Source organism: Aethalodelphis obliquidens, unplaced genomic scaffold, assembly GCF_003676395.1.
Source record: "Aethalodelphis obliquidens isolate GAN/ISIS:26980383/991018 unplaced genomic scaffold, ASM367639v1 scaffold38, whole genome shotgun sequence".
Lineage (NCBI taxonomy): Eukaryota > Metazoa > Chordata > Mammalia > Artiodactyla > Delphinidae > Aethalodelphis > Aethalodelphis obliquidens.
This window is the reverse complement of record NW_020837982.1, coordinates 6,042,042-6,059,737: the sequence shown is the minus strand read 5'-3', so window position 1 is coordinate 6,059,737 and position 17,696 is coordinate 6,042,042. Positions and strand designations below refer to the sequence as shown.

At 52.7% G+C, this 17,696-nt stretch overlaps 1 protein-coding gene across 7 annotated transcripts in view; it reads right to left on the bottom strand.

Annotated features, from left to right (window-relative positions):
- Positions 1-17,696, bottom strand: part of RPH3AL (rabphilin 3A like (without C2 domains)) — a 125,379-nt gene that overhangs the window by 67,616 nt on the left and 40,067 nt on the right. The window lies entirely within an intron of this gene.

The window sequence follows — 17,696 nt, the reverse complement described above, 5'->3', positions numbered from 1 at the left end:
TGAGGCCTGAGGCTAAGTAACCTGACCCCGAGGAGCTGGGATGCGGACCTTGCGCTGTTTGAGCTCCAGGTTTCTGCTCAGACAAGAGACTCATCCAAGCCTTCCTTCTCCACCGGGGGCTCAGGTGAAGGCAGGGCTGGCTCCCTGGGCCCCGGCTCCCCTTCCAGAACATCAGACTCGGTCAAGCCTCAAGTGGGGGAGGGCACAGCCAGGGCCCTCCTCTGTTCATTAGGACACAGTCTGGGGGCCAGCAGGGCTGAGGGCATGCTGACCTGAGCCCTGACCACTGCAAATACTGAGTCACCCAAAGACGCACAGCCTTAAGAATGCCAGCCACCTGCTGCTTGGCCTGAGACAGAAGCCAGGAGGCGCCCGGAGAAGAATTTCAGAAGGAAGACAAGTCTCTCTGTGCTTCCAACACTGGTGCCATGCAGGGGAAACGCCAGCCTGCCCCGGCTGCGGGTGGCAGGTGTACTACCCCACGCAGGGCCACTCTTCACCTTGGTCTCTGGAAGGCTGCACCGCCTCCTTTGAGTGAGCCCTCCCCAGCTCCCCACCAGATGAGCCGCTGATGCTACGTGGGGACCACCTGCAGACCCCAGTCCTGGGCAGCCCCCAGCCACCTCTCCCAGCTGAAAGGCAGCACTGCAGATTTCAGGACTAGCTTCCAAAGCACTGCCTTCCATCTCCTGCCACTCGCTACCGTCAGCCCCACATCCTGAACAGAGAGGAGGGTTAAAAAGGCAATGGAAGGAGCTCGAGATGAACATTCATAAGCGCATACTAAAAAGGCATGCCTAGGGCTTCCCTGGTGGCGCAGTGGTTGAGAGTCCGCCTGCCGATGCAGGGGATGCGGGTTCGTACCCCGGTCTGGGAAGATCCCACATGCCGTGGAGCGGCTGGGCCCGTGAGCCATGGCCGCTGAGCCTGCGCGTCCGGAGCCTGTGCTCCGCAACGGGAGAGGCCACAACAGTGAGAGGCCCGCGTACCGCAAAAAATAAAAACAAAAAAATGGAGACTCCATGCTGGGTTTTTGCCTCTTTCCCAGGCAAACGTGGGAAGCAAAGATTTGAGCTGTCTCGACGGGCCCCGGGGGCACGCACGGTGGGTGACAGGAGGGTCAGTGGTTGCACCACGGCTGCAGGTGAGAGTTTGGGCAAAGGAGTGGAGACGGGTTATTCAGTATGAAGCTGAGAGGGAGGTTTTAAAGACCAGCAAATCTAATAACGTACGATCAAAACGGGACCACATGACACACAGCCCCTGGGTCTCGAGGAATTCATTCATTCCTTCAGCAAGCGTCTGTGCGGGGCACGGTGGGTACTCAGCCCCTTGGGGAGAAGAGACGTACAAACGCTGGGCTGCGCAGACGGAGCACTGACTCCTGGTGAGACTGAGTCGTGACAAGGCAGAAACACGTGGTGGAAGGGAATTGTGCACAGATTATGGAAGGGCTGAGGGCTGAGGGGATGGCGGGGGAGCCGGTGCGTCTCAGGCGAGGGCCAATGTCGACCCCCGAGGCTGGGGTGTTTCCCTCTGAGGGGGTGCCAGACCCTCCAGGGCCGAGGACAGGGCACTTGGAGGGGGAAAAGCACATTCAACAGTATGCTCACTTCTTTCAAACATAAAATATTATTTTGAAATTTCAAATAGCATTAAAAAAGGTGGAAGGTTTCTACATTTATCTAAAGGGAGTCTGGGTTTTGAAAGGCTAAAATAACTGCTCTGAAGTCCCGATGGGGAAGAAGGACAGGTGGGGACTCCGCACTTCTCCCTCCCAACCTCTAAGGGGACCCTGGGTCTCACGGGGCCTTGTGTGGGGACAGGCGATAGCACTGACTCTCCCCAGGGGTGAATGAGGGAGGAAATCAATGGGTGTCATACATAGAAAAAAAACCTTACGGTTTTTTTGGAAGGGGAAGGGGGTGGGAAGGGATAAATTAGGAGTTAGAGGTTAACAGACATACACTACTATGTAGAAAACAGATAAACAACAAGGACCTACTGTATAGCACAGAGAACTCTACTTAATATCTTGTAATAACCTATAACGGAAAAGAATCTGAAAAAGAGTATATCTATATATGTTATATGCATATATAATATGTGTATATATAACTGAATCACTTTGCTGTACACCTGAAACTAACACAACATTGTAAATCAACTATACTCTAGAATAAAATTAAAATTAAAAAAAAAACCAAGGACCTACTGTATAGCACAGGAAACTATATTTGATGTCTTATAATAACCTAAATGGAAAAGAATCCGAAAAAGAATATATCTCTCTATATATAGCTGAATCACCTTGCTGTACACCTGAAACACTGTAAATAAACTATACTTCAATTAAAAAAAAAAGTAATCGGTGAATGGTTCTCTAAGGGGTTCTCGGGCACAACCCTCCTAAGGTCTCCCAGGCCTGGAGTGCACCCTAGGGCCCCCCGTCCCTGGGCCAACCTGCCGAGGGGGAAGACTCTGGGGTAGATGGAGTCCAGTGCACGCGGGGACTCCCTGACCCACACTGAGCTTTCCTGAAGCTCTGAACATGGCCGGCTCCTCCCGATTGGGTCCTGCCGGTCCTTCAGGGACCACTCCTGGAAGCCTCACTAGCTCCTTCCAGCCCTAAAGGAAGAAACCCCTTGCTCCTGGGACTGACGGGGCCTGGGCCATGGCTGAGCTCATCAAGGCCTCTGGCCTCTCGGCCGCGGGTCCACGTGGCTCCATCCAAATCCCTGGCCCAGCGGTCTCCCGGGACCACCGCGTCACACGGCGGCCTGCAGCTCTCCCAGCCCACTCCGGCCGGGAGGGAGTCAGGGCAGAGGACGGCCCAGGTGGTGGAGGGAGCGGGCTCACATCCTCTTGCTCCCTGCCAGGTGGTTACTTAGAGTTACAACTCACAATAATGATTAACAGTAACTGTTTACTGAGCACTTACTCCACGCCTGGCGCCCAGCTCAGCGCTCAACACACATTAGCACATTTAATTCCATTTACGTTCACAACAGCCCTGTGAGGGAGTTTTTATGATCCGGATGCCTTGGATGAGGAAGGCATCCTCATCCTCAGAGATCTTGGGTGGCTTGGCTAAGTTCATGTCACCAGGAGGTGGCAGAGCCAGGATGGGGACCCAGGTTCATAATCGTAAAAAGCAAGAGCTTATATAACACGTACTGAGTTGCTGGGCACAGCAGGAGCGCTTCACACAGATTAGTCACTCAGATGACGGCACTGGGGCAGACAGCCCAGGTAACTTGTTTGGGGCCACCCAAGGAGAGTAAGTGGAGGGCCAGACTCGGGTCCCACTCCCTGTCTTGCCTCTCACCCATGCCCGCTATGAACCCCACCCTAGTTGAGAAGGATGCCGATGGGGCCAGGGAACGGATGTCCTGAGAGGGAGGAAGTGGATGGGGTTCTCCAGTGGACAGTGGTGGTCTGAAGACACGTGGCCAAGACAGACACTGGCCATCCCAGGAACATGAACTCAGGGAATTAAAGGCCCCAGACACAGCCAGCTCCAGCCTCCCTCGGCCAGGCCATGGTTGCATAACCAAACTCAGCACTGGGCTGGGGCCTCCCACAGATAATCTCTCACCCAGAGGCGTGCCTGCCACCTGGTAGCCACCTGGTAGCCACCTGGCCCAGGCTCTGTTACAAGAGCACAGCCAAGGGAGAGGCTGGATCATTTTGGTTTTCTGTCCTCACAACCAGCATCCTAAAAACACCCTGCCCCTATCAGCAGCCTCCCAGCTAAGGCTACAAGGGAGCCTGGCTCCACTGGGGCTGCCGCAAAGCCATAACTTGGAGGGAGGGCCAGGCAAGGAGCCCCTGGCCAGGTGTGCTGAGCAGATCCTAGCTCCGAAATTCTATGGCTCTAGGCTGTGCCACCAGCCTGTGGGACGGATCCCCAGAGATACTGAAGTCGCAGCCCTGCTTTGGGAACGCTTGAAATCTCCACGGGAAGGCCAGGTGGGGGTCTCCGGGGGACCTTCACCGTCCCTCCCCCTAGAATTCGGTGGGCAGCAACTTTAGCTGCAGGTTGGGCCAATGACGTCAAGAGCATTCAGCAAACACTTCCTAAGGCCCTGCTGCTACCAGGCCCTGGACTAGGTGGAGAACACGGCGAGGCTCACAGGCTGAGGGCACAGAAACAAGAAGCTGGATATGCACACATATGTGAGAGCCTTCCTCCTCGGCCCCCGCCTAACTCTCCAGCCTCACCAAGCCCACCATGCCAGCCCCAAACGCCTCACTGCCTGTTCCCAACACTCTAGGTACTTCCCTGCCTCTATGCTTTCACCCAGGCTTTGCCTCATGACTAGCAAACTCCTACGCATCCTTCAGGAACAACTCAAATGTCTCCTCCTCTGTGACTCCTTCCTTGATTTCCCCCCAGGGGAAGCACTAGTTACTCCCACCTGTGCGCTCCCAATATGGGTCAACATCTCTAGAGGAGTGTTAATTGCATCATATTGAAATTGTCTATCCTGTGAGTATGCTCCCTCTAGAAAAAGGACATTGTTGTTCTTGTTTAAATCCCCAAGTTTAGCAGGCGTCTGGCATGTAGTTGGCTAGGAAGGAAGGGAGGGGCTGATTGACAAGCATCATGGACTGTGGGGTTGGGATTCTGCAGACATCTGGGGGCCGATGGTGGTTTTTAAGGAGGGGAGGGGCACGATCAGATCTGAGTCTCAGAAAAAGCACCTTTGCTGAAAATACAGATTCAGTCGCTCCTGGTCAATTTGTCCTCTGTATTCTCAGCAGAGGCTCTTTTTCCAGAACATTCCCAGATACCTATGGAATTCCAATCCTAGCTGGGTATGGAAGGTGAGGAAAAGGAAGGACTCTGGTTCATTCTAGAGGCTGCCAGCTGGCCAACAGGATGGACGGTGGTCATGTTAACAGAGTGGGGACGAGCGGCCGGCAAAACATTCGGCTTTGGACACATGGATACTTGCAGTGCGAGTGGACTCCTTGGAAGAGTTGTCCCGCCGCAGGTGACACCCAGGTCCAGAGCTTGGGAGGAAGGCAGGGGACAGAGACGAGGGAGGGCCAGCACACGGCGCTGCCTGAAGCTTGGGAACGCAAGGCAAGTGAGAGGCCGTGTAGATGGGTGCACTTTCGATATTGGTCTGAGTGCAGCTACTGTCAGTTTCAGCACCCTTAGAACAGGTGCTTCAGGAGGCGCCGAGGCTTGGCCTGACCCTGAGGTCACTCTGGAACCTGGACTGGTGCTTGGCACACTGTAGGTGCTCAATAAATGTCTGTTTAGGCTGAAGGAGATATGAGCATTTGGGCTCTGATGGAGCTGGCGGAGGGGGAGGGCATAAGAAGGGGGAGGGGCCTCCGTGGGGGTGGGGCCAGGACCTGGGGGAGCAGAGGGGCCCCAGCGCAGAGCCAGAGGAGCGGGGCTGGATGCAGACAGTTCGGCCAGACAACAAATTCAAGCTGCTGGGCCAAAGAGATCAGGGTGGGGAGTGGGGAGGGCTTGAGGAGACTAGCGAAGGCCAATCCAGGGTCCACAGGAAGCCAAGTTAGCGCAGATTCCCCCCACCAGCCCAGTGTGGACATTCAGCTCCCCGGCAGCCTCACCTGTCCCAGGGTCAGCACCGTCTTCTCTGACTTTCCAGGGTTATCCTAACTCTCAAAAGGTCAGTTTATGTGAAAATACCCTCTCCCTTCTCTGTGCCCACTCCAGTGCCTAGACACAGTAAACGTCCTCGAAGCCAGTAAGTACCTGTCACTGGAACTGATTTTTTTTTTAATTTGAAAAATACAGCGGACTTGACAAACACCCTAGGGCTTCTTAGCGTCCCAGGAGCAACAGCACTAGTGATCAGCTAAGGACCCTGGCGATGTGCAGGAGCAGAGCTCCGGGAAGCGCGGTGACAGGTCTGGGCCAGGTAGAGTCAGGTCTGACCCTCAGGCCTCGGGACTCCCAGCCCGGTATGCAGTTTATGCTGCTACGGTCAGCAGCTCGTGCTCAGGCCACGAATGGACTGAGGGCCCTGGATACCAAGTGGCGGTGGTTAGACTCTATTCTAGGCAGTAGAACAGAGTGGCAGTAGACTGCCACTGAAGACTTCAGCTGGAGGGAAAAAGCCACACTTGAGCAAGACGAAGAAGCAGAGAAGCAGAGAATGAGCTAGAAAGCGGATGATACTCCACTGCAGGCAGTCAGGAGCCGGGTGGGGAGGCCCCGCAGTGGCAGCCAGGTGCTCGGGCCTCACTCCCTGGGGGGCCCAGACTACACTCCTGTCTGCGCCTGGAAACTCAGCAAGGCAGATGTGGTTCTTGGGCAGAGGGGTCTCTGGAAGGCTTGGCAGATCGTAACCCCTCTCAGCCTCCGTTTCTGCATCTGTAACCTGGGAAAGTCTCCCTCCTCTGGAAGGCAGGATGACAAGGGCGAGGAAAGGGTTTGGAAGGAGAGAGCTCAAAAGTCCCCTCTGAGGGCTTCCCTGGTGGCACAGTGGTTGAGAGTCCGCCTGCCGATGCAGGGGACGCGGGTTCATGCCCGTGTCCGGGAGGATCCCACGTGCCACGGAGCGGCTGGGCCCGTGAGCCATGGCCGCTGAGCCTGCGCGTCCGGAGCCTGTGCTCCGCAACGGGAGAGGTCGCAACAGTGAGAGGTCCGTGTACCGCGCACAAAAAAAAAAAAAGTCCCCTCTGAGAAAGGCCCGGCTCTTTCCTGGTTTGGAGGCCCGGGCTAAAGGGTGCCCAGGTGAGGAGCCGGCTCCCATGCTCCCCTCTGCTCCCTCTATCCACAAGAGCGGCATCTTGGTTTCCCCGCGGGGAAACAGAAGGACAGGCTAAACCCACCTCCAGTTAAGGTCAGTGAACAGCAAACAGCTGTGCGGGAAGCAACACAGCAGGAAAAACAGGGGCAATTTGAGAGCGACGAAGAATCGCAGGGCCTGCGAAGGGTGGCAGCTTGCGGGGCGCAGCTGTTGAGGCGAGGGCCACGTGGGCGGTGCTGGCCACAGCTCGGACTGGAAATGTCATTATCTGTTATTTACCGCAACAGAGGACAAGAGGCTGCACAAAATTACTGTTCCTGGTAACAGCCGCTAAACAGATTTGCCAACACGGCTTCCTGCTGCCGGCGGGCTCGCTACACTGACCAGACCCTGGGAGAAGAGCCACTGAGGGGGGTAGCGAGGGGCCCAAGGGGGTGCCAGACGGATGGATGTCTCAGTGGGGAAGCCCGGCTGGTGTCCCCAAACCCAACCCAAGCCCAAGCCTACGGACACTCTGCCCACTCAGTGAGGGGCTGGCCCCACACTGACCAGTCCATGACTCAACAACTACAGACACCCCATGTGTGTTCAGCTGCTGCTCAGCCACCTTAGGGGTGGCAGGGTCCTGCCTCAGGGGTGCTCAGGGTGCCACACCCGACTATGGTGAGCCCTAGTGTTGGGGCTACCGTCCCTTCCCCAGTGTTGTAGGCACTTAGCCAATGGCCTTTGCGCTCCATGGACAAGCTGGCACCAGACAACACCCTCCTTTGGGGGTCTCCTGCGTGTCTTCGGCTCTCTTTACTTCCCAGAGGGCATGTGGGCAAAGTTCTGAACCAAAAGGTAGGAAGAACTGCAAGGCCCTGGCTGTGCCACCAGGAGGAAGTTATCCCTCTGAGCCTCAGTTTCTCCATCTGGAAAATGGGTATAATCACCGCCTTTTGCCTACTGACCTCCAGGGGGCTCTGAGGGACTTATGGCATCACAGGAACATCAGGGGCAGAGGCGGCTTTAAGAAGCACATGCCGACCCCCACCCTGGCTTCCTCCTGCTGAGAGGACACAGACGCAATCACAGCCTGAGCCAAAGCCAAGTGGGAAGCAAACCTGCCATGGCTTTAAAATAACAACAAACCGAGCTGTATTCCGGAGATGCAGAGAAATGAGCTTTAGCTCACTGATCTGTGCAGGCCCCTGGGGGAGCAGGTTCTGGGGTGGTGATCCTGCGGGGACTGGGCTGACCTGAGCTTCACAGGAGGAAACTGCCGGACAGCCCAAGAGACCCTGTCCTCCAACCCCTCCAACTGCTTCCTTTCACAGGGAGCACGAGAGGCCCAGAGCGGGAAGGGATTTTAACCCGAGGTCACGGGGGTGGTGGGGGGAGAGCCCAGGGCAGAGCTCTCCTGCACTCCTGACGCCCAGTCCACTCAGCACAGGTGCAGGTATAGCAGTCAGTATGAGTTTAGGCGACACCGGCCCCGCCCCTATCCCACCCCACCAGCTATGTCCATCCTCTGACATACACAGGGACCCGCGCCCTCAATTGGACTTCAGACACGGGTAGGGTGTGTGTGTCGGGGGAGAGTGCTGAGCAAAGGCAGGCAGCAGAAGTCGAAGTGCAGAGGTCTGCGGCCCTGGGAGAGATGCAGACGAGGGGAGAGGCCAGGCCTAACAGGGGCAGGATGAAGGGCGTCTGGAGCAAGGGAAGGTGGGCCCAGGCCCAGTGTCCCCAGCCCAGTCCTGCCCCTGAAGGGTGTGTGAGCAGCCTGGAAAAGAAGGAGTTACAGGGAAGGGAAGGGTGGCTGATAGCTCAGCAGGGGCCTGGCCCGGAGTGAGCTCTCCATCACTGGCAGCTTTTATTTCTAACTCTTCACCATCTTTGAAGTCCCCAGCCTGGTTGTTCTTGCCTGAATTCAGGCCTTCATTATTGCTAATTGGATAATCCAGCATCTGACAGGCTCTCTCCAACCCACTACACGTTCCCTCCTCCAAATCCACCTCTGGACTTAAACTCCCCAGAGACACACCTAACAGCCATCACCTGCTTAGCACCCTTTGATGGTTCTGCCGCCAGATCCTCGCTTCATTCTCTCCCTCCCTCAGCCTGCCTCTCGCCATCACCCCCTCCTTCTCCCTCCCTCCCCGACATCCACCAGCTCTGCCAAACGCCCACTGGTCCCTGCACTTCCTCCTGAAATGCACCACCCCTGCCCCCTGGGTATCCACCCTTCCAGGCTCAGCTCAAAGTGAGCTCCACGCTGCAGCCTCCCGTACCTCTCAGGGGCCAGCCACCCCCACCCCTCCACTCTGGGCTCACTCCGTGCCATCTGCATCTACAGCACTTGTCACACCGAGCTGCATTATCTGTCACCAGGTGAGTTCCTAGAGGGCAGGGCTTGGCTGGAAGGTGAGCTAAGTGGGCAGGGTCTCCAGATGGCCAATGACCATGGCGCTGGTCTCTCTCCAGGACACTCGGGGCCTTGCCACCGGGAGCCCAGCCTGGCTCTCAGCAGCTCCTCCGCTGCATTTGTCCTGATGACCCTGAGCTGGAGGTCAATGTCAGACCGGGCTATGAGAAGGGCTCTGAACTGCACAAAGTGGAAAGAAAGAAGCTACTCTGGGGGAGGAAAAGCCACGGCGCAGGCACCAGGGCAGCAAGAAAGAAGGGGGCCTTGACGGAGACGTTCTGGTCGTCAGACTCCTGACCGAGGCAGATGTTCCAAGATGCTGTGTGGGGTCTGGTCCAATCCTCCCATCCCGGCAACGGCAGCCAAGTCAGTTCCTGCCAAGCAGTCAGAGAGGGCCCTCGGGGCAGGCGAATTAAGTGACGTTTTCCGGGAATTTAGGAAACATCAGTAGCTGAATGAAAAATCCATCTTCGTAATGAGGCACAAACACACGTCTCCTAACATCTGAATTAGGTCGAGGAGGAAAAAGGACATTGCAGGGCCAGTGTGGAGGCAGCTCAGATGAAACAGCTGTTGCTCAAGAAGCTTGCTGTTTTGGCGGCCGCACCTGAGGGACAGAGGTGCTGAGCGCTGGGTCTGGAAAGGGAGTAGGGGACAGGGAGCCAGGGATGACTTTCAATGCGCCTCCCATTCGGGAGGGAGGCCCTGCAGAAAACTGCCCCCTCCCAACCCTCGTTCACTGTTGGTGCGATTGTAAAATGGTACACCCGCCGGGGAAAACCATATGACGGGTCCTCCAAAAATTAAACAGAATTCCCCCATGATCCAGCACTTCCACTTCTGCGTATACACCCACAAGAACTGAAAGCAGAGTCTCAAAGAGATATTTGCACACCCATATTCACAGGAGCACGATTCACGAGAGCTAAAACGTGGAAGCAAACCAAGTGTCCATTGCCAGATGAATGGATCACGTGTACATACACAATATTATTATTTAGCCTTAAAAAGGAAGGACGTTCTCACACGCTACCACATGGATGGACCTTGAAGATATTACGCAATGTGACAGAAGCCAGTTCACAAGAAGACAGATACTGCATGAATGATTACATGAGGCACCCAGAGAAGTCAAAGACATAGGGACAGAAAGAAGTAGGGTGCCAGGGCCTGGGGTGGGTGGGGATGGGGAATTACCATTGAATGGGTATAGAACTTCAGTTCTGCAAGACGAGAAAGCTCTGGAGATGATGGTGGTGATGGCCGCACAACGATGTGAAGGTACTTAACGCCCCTGAACTGTACACATAAAAATGATTTAAATGGTATATTTTATGTTTGTACATTTTAAAATGTACATTGTACATTTTATGTTTGTACATTTTATAATTAAAAAGTAAATAACTTTTTAACTTGCCTCTGATTTGGGGGAACCCAAATTAAACCAAGCAGCAGGGTGGGGCAGCTGCTACCACACAGACCCAGCAAGGGCCAGGCTACGGAGATGTGAAGGGTCATCGGTGGGGCCTCCCCCTTCCCTTGCCCCCCTGGCCTCCTTTCTGGTCCTCACTTACGTTGTGCTCTTTCCCACCCAGTGCCCCATCCACGCCGCTCCCCCTGCCTGGGATACTTTCTGCCAGATCTCGCGTTTCCTCATCACAGTCCCAGCTCAGACGTCACCTCTTCATAGAGGCCCATGCTGCGCATCCGAAATAAAATAGCTGCCTTCCCACGCCCTCCCCACTGGCTGTTCGAGTGCCCCCCACCTTCACTTTTTAGGTTTCTGCCTCCCACTTTCTGGAACTGTTGTATTTACTTGTTCTTGTCCATCTCGCCTTTCTAGCTCATAAACTCTGTGGGGGTGATGTGGTATAGCGGTAATGGCAAGGATGCTCGGACCCAGACTGCCTGGGATCAAATCCTGGCTCCACGACTGACTGGCTGAGTGATCTCGGGAAAAGTACTTAACCGTTCTGAGCCTCAGTTTCCCCATCTGTAAAGGGGGGATGATAAAGGTGCTGAGCCCACTGGGTTGACAGGAGGACTGTTGGGTTGACAGGAATGAGTTAACAAGTGAAAAGCCCTTAGAACAGAGTCTGCACAGTACTGAGAAGAGAGAAGTAAGGGGTCTCGTTGTGAGAAGCGGTGGGTACAAGGACAAGGCCTACCTTGCTCATCACGGTACCCGCAGGGCCTGGCATATAGTCAGTACCCGATAAAACCTTAAAGAATGAATGAATCAAAAAATTCTGCAGAGAGATAAGACCTTCATGAAATTCAGTTTCATTTTCAAGGATGGGCCTACGGAGCTGAGTCAGCTCCCAAGGAGGTGAAAGTCCCCCAAGAGGCCTGCTCCATCCTCCTGCCCACACAGGCCTGGGCCCCTTGAGGTGGGCTCAACCCAGCCGCAGCTGCTTAGCTTTTGCATTGGGAACATCCTGAGAACACTCAGGCTGCTTCTGAAGGTCCTGGGAAAGTAGGTAGAAAAGCTGGTTCCCCCCAGTGGTGGTGAGGGCAGCTAGCCGGCCACTGCTGGTATCAAGGGAATACAGGGGGTGGGTGGGCTCTGGACAAGGCCATGTGGGTGCGCCTGGGGTCCTCAAATCTGCCACTGCTTCGCCTTAAAGTGTGTTCTTTCTTTGTTATTTGTTTGCTTATTTATTTATCCTCCCAAATATTATTTTACCTTTCACATTTACATGTGAAATCAAGCTGGAATTGACTTCTGTGCCTAGTGGGAGGTAAAAGTCAAGATCCGTCTTTTCCATATAGTATCCAAATGACCCTGCGTCATTTACCCAAAAGACCATTCTTTTCCCACCGCACATCCGTGTCTCCTTTGCCATACACTGGAATTCTTATTTTCGCTCATTTTTGCAGCAGGTGTACAGAAATACAGGCACACCTCATTTTATCGCGCTCTGCGTTACTGCGCTTGGCAGATATCGCATTCTTTACAAATTGAAAGTTTGTGGCAACCCTACGTTGAGCAAGTCTGTCGGCGCCATTTTCCCGACGGCATTTGCTCACTTTGTGTCTCTGCATTACCTTTTGGTGATTCTCACAATATTTCAAATTGTTTCATTATTATTATATTTGTTACGGTGATCTGTGATCAGTGATCTTTGATGTTACCCTATTCCCTGAGACACAACAATATTGAAATTAGGCCATTTACTAACCCTCCAATGGCCTCTAGGTGTTCATCTGAAAGGAAGAGTCACATGTCTCTCTCTTTAAATCAAAAGCTAGAAATGGTTAAGCTTGGTGAGGAAGCCATGTCGAAAGCCAAGCCAGGCTTGGCTCCGTGCTCCCAATGCAGGGGGCCGGGCTTCGATCCCTGGTCACAGAACTAGATCCCACATGCATGCCGCAACTAAGAGTTTGCATGCCACAACTAAGGAGCCCGTGTGTTGCAACTAAGGAGCTGGCAAGCTGCAGCTAAGGGGCCTGCGAGCCACAACTAAGGAGACTGCGAGCCACAACTAAGGAGACTGTGAGCCACAACTAAGAAGCCCACATGCTGCAACTAAGGAGTTGGTGCTCCACAACTAAGAAGCCCGCCTGCCGCAACTAAGACCCAGTGCAACCAAATAAATAAATATTAAAAAAAAAAATAAAGCCAAGCCAGACTAAAGCTAGGTCTCTTGCACCAAACAGCCACGTTGCGAATAAAAAGCAAAAGTTCTTGAAGGAAATAAAAAGTGCTACTCCAGTGAACCCATGAATGATAAGAAAGTGAAACAGCCTTACTATGAATATGGAAAAAGTTTGAGTGGTCCGGATAGAAGATTAGACCAGCCACAACATGCCCTTAAGGAAGGGCTTAATCCAGAGCAAGGCCCTAACTCTCTTCAATTCTATGAAGGCTGAGAGGTGAGGAAGCTGCAGAAGTCTGAAGCTAGTTGAGGTTGGTTCACGAGGTTTAAGGAAAGAAGCCGTCTCCGTAACAGAAAAGAGCAAGGGGAGGCAGCAAGTGCTGATGCAGACGCTGCAGCAAGTTATCCAGGCGATCAAGCCAAGATCATCAACGAAGGTGGCTACACTCAACAGCAGATTTTCAACATAGATGCAACAGCCCTCTACTGGAAGGAGATGCCGTAGCCAGAGAGAGGAAGTCAATGCCTGGCTTCAGAGCTTCAAAGGGCAGGCTGACTCTTATTAGGGGCTAATGAAGATTTAAGTTAAAGACAATGCTCATTTACCATTCTGAAATCCTTGAGCCCTTAAGAATTATGCCAAATCTACTCTGCCCGAGCTCTATAAACGGAACAACAAAGGCTGAGGACAGCACATCTGTGTACAACATGGTTTACTGAATATTTTAAGCCCACTGTGGAGAACTTCTTCTGAGAAAAAAAGATTCTGTTCAAGATCTGACTGCTCATTGACAATGCATCTGGTCACCCAAGGGCTCTGATGGAGATGTACAATGAGATTAATGCTGTTTTCATGCCTGCTAACACAACATCCATTCCGCAGCACATGGATCAGGGAGTAATTTTGACTTTCAAGTCTTATTATTTAAGAAATACATTTCATAAGGCTATAGCTGTCATCGATAGTGATTCCTCTGATGGATCTGGGCAAAGTCAATTGAAAACCTTCTGGAAAGTAGTCACCATTCTAGATGCCACTAGAACATTCATGATTCATGGGAAGAGGTCAAAATATCAACATTATCAGGAATTTGGAAGAAGTTGATTCCAATCCTCATGGATGACTTTGAGAGGTTCAAGACTTCTGTGGAGGAAGTAGATGTGGTGGAAATAACAAGAGAAGTAGAATTAGAAGTGGAGCCTGAGGATGTGGCTGAATTGCTGCAGTCTCACGATAAAACTTGTATAGATAAGGAGTTGTTTCTTATAGATGAGCAAAGAAAGTGGTTTCTTGAGACAAAATCTACTCCCGGGGAAGGGAGTAGATTGTTGAAGTGAAGACTGTTGAAATGACAACAAGGGATTTAGACTATCACATAAACTTAGTTGATAAAGCAGTCGCAGGGTTTGAAAGGATTGACTCCAATTTTAAAAGAAGTTCTATTATAGGTAAAATACTATCAAACAACATCGCACACTGCACGGAAACTGTTCATGAAAGGAAGACTCTAAAGTGTAAATATAACTTTTATATGAACTGGGAAACCAAAAAATTGGTCACTGTATTGCAATATTTGCTTTACTGCAGTGGTGTGGAACCAAACCCACAGTATCTCTGAGGTACGCCTGTCCGGATTTTTTTGTAGGTATATTAAACTTGTATACAACCATCTTGCTCAATTCACCAACTAATACTAACCATTTGTATTTAGAGTTTTTAAGATTTTCTAGTTATAGAATCATGTTTTCATGATAATGACAGTCTTAGCTATTCTCCAATCCTTATGCCACACATTTCTTTTTCTTGCCTGATTGCAGTGGTTAGGCCTCCAGCACAATGTTGGATAGAAGTGGTGATAAAGATACATAGAACTTGTCTTATACCAGACTTTATGAGAATAATTTTCAATAACTATTGAGTATGATGTTTCTTCTCCTGTGTTCTTTAATAAGATATCCCTGCTTCTCCAAGGAAGGGAAAGCATGAGATAATGAATGCTTTGGTCTGAAGCAATGGACGGGCAACATGGCACAGCAACTCACCCTGGGGGACCCAGCTCCCCACTATCTGGCCAGGTGACCTGAGCAGCCCACATCACCTCAGCTGAGCCCCTGTTCTCCATCTGTGACTGTGGAATAACCTCACTGACCCTGATTCCCTTATGGCTTTGCCCTAAGGACCCAGAAGGATGACTTTTGTGAAAGTGCTTTATAAACTCCAAAGGACATTACAAGGTGAGACAGTGGCCTCCATGTTCACTGTTTGCGAGAGGGAGGATGCAGGAGACTCTAAGCTGAGGGTCTGGGGGTGTGGTGCAGGGGAGAACATAGGGAGGGCAAGGGGAGCAAGACAAGCAGAGGGAAGGCGGTCACGTGAGGTCCTTCACCACCACCCTGAGCCGGGCCTGGGGCTGGGACCTTAAAGCAGGGTTGTTTTTTTTGGCCTATGCCATGCAGTTTGTGGGATCTTAGTTCCCTGACCAGGGATTGAACCCAGGCCCTCAGCAGTGAGCGCACGTAGTCCTAACCACTAGACCTCCAGGGAATTCCCAGAGCAGGGGTCTTCCAGCCTAAGGAGGATCAGAATCCCCAGGAGTGCTGTTGTTAAACACACTGCCTCTGTTGGCAGAGTTCCTATTCAGTAGGTGCTAGGGATGAAGTATTTGTGTCCCCTCAAAATTTGTGTGTTGAAGTCCTAACCCTCCATGTGACGGTGTTTGGAGGTGGGCCTTTGGGAGGTGATTAGAGTTCAATGAGAGGTCATGAGGGTGCGGCCCCTGTGATGGGATTAGTGGCTCCAGGGTTACTGCCTGCTGTGGGTCTGGGATGACCTCAGCAGGATACCGCTCCTCAGAGCCTTGAGCAGGGTTGGGGACAGGGATCAGGGTCTGGCCTGGCCCCTTTCCTCCACTGGCCCTCCATCCTTGGTGGGGGATGCCTGCCCACCCCACCCCACCCCCGCCCCACAAGCTGGATGTCCCCTGAAGGCTCTGAGCAAAGTGCGGGGCTGCCTCACTCTTTTTCACCAGGACTCAGCACACATTACCAAGACCATCACTTCATGGGCAGGCTCCTCTGCTCCCACACGCGGAGCACATTTTAGCTGAGACCAGAGAAAAATCTGATTGCTTCCCCCGCACAGTGACAGTGCCATCCTGGGCTCAGGCGGGCTCTCCAGCAGCCCTTCCCAGCCTCCCTATTATTGGTGAAACCAGACTTTCAATTAAAGTGAAAGCTGGCGGACTCAGATCCTAAGCAATTAGGAGTGCCAGGCCTCTCTAATTAACCAGCCAGCCCCTCTCCCTTCCCACCACAGCCTTCTGATAATGAGAGCAGGCAGCCTGGGCATGCAGGCCCAATTAGAGGGGACGCTGCTCCGAGGACCAGCATCAGGGGTTCCACCCGCACGCACGCTCATTAGCTTGTGGCCGCCGAGCACTGCCAGGGCTTTTGCTTGGGACACCGCCATGCGGCCAGGAGCACCTGAGGATCTGACCCCAGACATGGATCTGGATGCTTCCCACGTCAGAGAGTTCCCCAGCACCCCTGCTCTGCGCCTGCCCTTGCCCACGCACCTCCTGGGAGCCAGTGCTATAGCCATTGCAAAAGGTGGGGAGGTGGAGAGGAGTGATAGAAATAAATAGGGAGGCGCCCTGGAAATTGGTGAGCCCAGAGTGGAGGGCTCCTGATACCCCCAATCTGGTCACTACCTTGTTAGATCTCTCTTAGCCCCCGAGGGCTGCCTCTGTAACCCCAAACCCAACTATAATTAATTACCCATAATCATTTAACACCCACTGCCTAGAGGGCAGGCATCTGTGTGTATCTCCAATGCCTGCACCAGTATATTGTCATATTTATATGACAACACATATTTGTTGAAAGAGTGAATAGATGACATTGTCTATCCCTCCCAGACACCAGAGAGCCCCAGTACAAGGGCTAAAGTTTTGCAGGGGGCTGTGAGGTTAAGTCTGGGTCTCCCTCCTGATTCTCCAGAGACTTGGCTCCTAAGCGACCACCACCTGGCAGAGTGGCCCAGGGTGTCCTCCCTGTCTTCTGGGCCTGAATCCTCATAGTCAAGCACTTGCCCAGCCCATTTCCAGCTATATGCCTATGCTGTGCTGTTCTCCCATCCCTGGAATGCCCTTGGCTCTGCTTTCAGCCTCTCAGAAGCCTAACCAACTTTCAGGAGCCAGCTCCTCCAGGCAGCCCTCCTGATTGTTCTCAGTCCTGGAAACCCTGGTCCCAGCCATAGTCAGCATCACTCTAGAGGGTACTGTCTTCCCACCTTGACCATGAGGACCAGAGGGAAGTGGCCGTTCTGGACCCTTCTCCTTTTGGAGTCCCCTAACCCAGAATTAACCCAGAACAGGCTGAATAAGTGACTGAGTGTTAGGTTCACCTGAGGAACTTGCACAGAAATTAAGTTTGGTTTCCCTGCTTAAGACATCCAATCCTGGAGAGCTACAAAGGCTTCCAGAGGCTTTTATATAAATTACAAAAAATTTGGGACTAACTGTGGGAACTCCAACTTTCAGTTCAAGCAAACATGAATTGTAGGGAATTCCATGGCAGTTCAGTGGTTAGGACTCAGCAGTTTCACTGCCGGGGCCCAGGTTCAATCCCTGGTGGGGGAAGTAAGATCCCGGGGAGAGAGAGAGAGATAGAGATAGAGATAGAGATAGAGAGATAGAGAGAGAGAGAGAGAGAGAGAGACAGGGAGAGAAAGGGAGGGAGGGAGGGAGGGAGGGAGAGAGGGAGGGAGGGATGATGGAAAGAAGGAAGGAAGGAAGGAAGGAAGGAAGGAAGGAAGGAAGGAAGGAAGGAAGGAAGGAAGGAAGGAAGGAAGGAGGAAGGAGGGAAAACATGAATTGTAAAAAGGAGAACATAGGTTGCTATCAGCTGAATTGTGTCCCATCAGAATTCTTGTGTTGAAGCCCTTATCTCCAA